Here is a 2,624-nt window from a genome sequence, read left to right on the forward strand (position 1 = left end):
ATTGCGCAATTTCATTCTAGTTATAAAATAACTACCATTTAATTAGAATAAAATGATAGTTGTTTTGTGTTGACTTGACTCTTACCTCGGTCGGCCATAGTTCTAACTTCTAAGTTCTTTCTAAATAAAGAATGCCATAGGCCTTTAAAAAAATGCCACATTTATCGAATTCCTCCTTTAAAAAATGACACCCTCATTCCCCTTCCCTTCTAAATTGCCTTCATCTCTCTTTTCTTCTTTCTTTTCTTTTTTTTTATTCTATTTTATTTTGTTCGAAGACGAACAAACATTTAAATTTAGTATTATCGCTTCACTTGCTCTCTTTTTTATTTCATGGCACCGAAAAGCACTAAGATCTCAAAAAAGAGGAAAAAAAAAAGAACCGACCACTGATTTTTATTATTGAAGGAGATTTCGCTCCAAATTACATGAGAAATATTTTTATGAGGTCACTTCTAAGAAGACTATGATTCCGGAAGTAAAAATTGCACTTCAATCAAACGAGTATCTAGAATTTCAGTTCCAGATTCAGAGGCGATGGTGGTAATTTTTGTGCAACCCGCACACAGAAGTCGCACAATTGATGGTTCAGGAATTTTATGGCAACCTTTGGGTTTAGGGTTTAGTGAGATACCGAAACTATTCAAGGTTTCAGTGTTATTAATCTCACTTTGAGATAGGCAGGAACTTAATTGAACACTCAACTCTCATGCAAATTTACATCTAAAGTTTACATTATTCTCGGTTGCTTGAGGACAAGCAACAATTCAAGTTTGGTGTTGTGATGTGTGAGCATCTTTCTTATCTTTTCCTAGTGAATTTACATTTGAATTTGTTAAGTTTAATCAAGATTTAGGTATTTTAAGCCACTATAAATACTACTTTGAGTTGTGTGCAATTTAGTTTATTTCAGATAGCGTTCCGACGGGTTTGACAGAGTTTAGAAGGAAGAAACGGAGCCTGAACAATCCAAGAAGGTGGCGCCAAACTTGACAATCTCCAAGTTTGGCGCCATGATCATCACAAGGCCTCCATTCGTTGCTGGCATGGTAGTGCCAAACTTGGGAATTCCCAAGTTTGGCGCCAGGATCAATATATGGACACACTCATTCGCGGACAGGGTGGTGCCAAACTTAGTCCAACCCAAGTTTGGAGCCAGCTTCATTTAGGGTGGTCCCCACGTCTCAAGAGAAGCCAGCAACGTAATTCTTCAAGGATTTTTATTAAAATCTTTATTTCATTTACCATTAGAAAGGATATTATTGAGTTTTAGAAAATATATTTTACATTAATTAGGATTAGATATAAAAGGAGAAGAGATATTTGTCTAAGATTTCTTCTTCTCTGCTAGGGTTTACTTTCTCTATGAGCAACTAAACATCCACTGTTAAAGTTAGGAGTTCTGTTTATTCTATATATTAATACTATTGTCATTCTATTTTGATTAATGTATTGATTCCAATTTCAAGAATTCGTTTTCGTTCTTCATCTTAGGGATGAGGATAAATCGAAAGAATAACCCTTGTTCTAATTGAGTTATTGTTAAATCTTGGAAAAGTAATTTACTTGAACAATAGTTTGAAAATAATTTTTTCTAAACACTAATTATCTGGACTTAACAGGATGCGTGATTTATAATTCTCTTATATTTGGGTAATTAGGGTTTTGTGGTTAATAAACTAGAATTGGACTTAAACCTCTAATCGAAATTAAGTGACTAAGGAATTGGCGGTTAACTAAGTTAGAAAAGACTAAATTACAAAGGAATTAGGGTTTAGTCAAATATAGTTTGTCATGAATTGAATCTTGTATGATTAAAATAGTTAGTAAAAAATAGAAATTCAGAAAATAAACAATTCTAAAACCCTAACTGTTTTCTTTCGTAGCTTTCACACCAAGTTTACTGTTTGTCTTCTAATTCTTTGAATTTACTGTTTAATGCAATTAAACTCTGAAAACACCATTTTCTACTTGTCTAACTAAGTGAATCACTCAACCTTTGTTGCTTGGTTCATCAATCATCGTGAGATCAACCCTCACTCACCTAAAATATTACTTGGTACGACTCAATACACTTACCGGTTAGTTTATGGACTTTAAATTCAGCACCATCCAACCTTCATTCTCTTCCACTTGATATCTAGAAGCGGCGTCCCTAAGGCTGTGTTTGGTTTATGTCTTAAAATTATGAAGACATAGACACAAATACACAAGAGTACATAGACACAAGAAGACATTAATTTTGTATTATGTTTGATAATTAAGACATGGACAGAACACACCATTCACAATTTTATTAAAAAATCAATTTTACCCCATTCATTCCAGTATCACCAACACCACTTCTGCCTTTTCATACTCCTTCAAAATCATCACAATTTATCATGGCATCATCATCTTCAAGACCAACACAGATTTTTTCTAATTTTTGGTAATTCTTCATCCAAAATAAAATCAACCTCATAAGCACTGGCGGATCCAAGGGGGCCTAAGGTGGCCATGGTCCCCCATTTTTTTTTTTTTTTAAAAATTAGCACTATTAATTTATTATTATTATATAATTAATATATATATTATAGATTAAATATATTTTTATATATTAACACACTAAAAAAATTTTATAT

The sequence above is a fragment of the Arachis ipaensis genome, chromosome B06 (assembly GCF_000816755.2).
Source record: "Arachis ipaensis cultivar K30076 chromosome B06, Araip1.1, whole genome shotgun sequence".
NCBI classification, from domain to species: domain Eukaryota; kingdom Viridiplantae; phylum Streptophyta; class Magnoliopsida; order Fabales; family Fabaceae; genus Arachis; species Arachis ipaensis.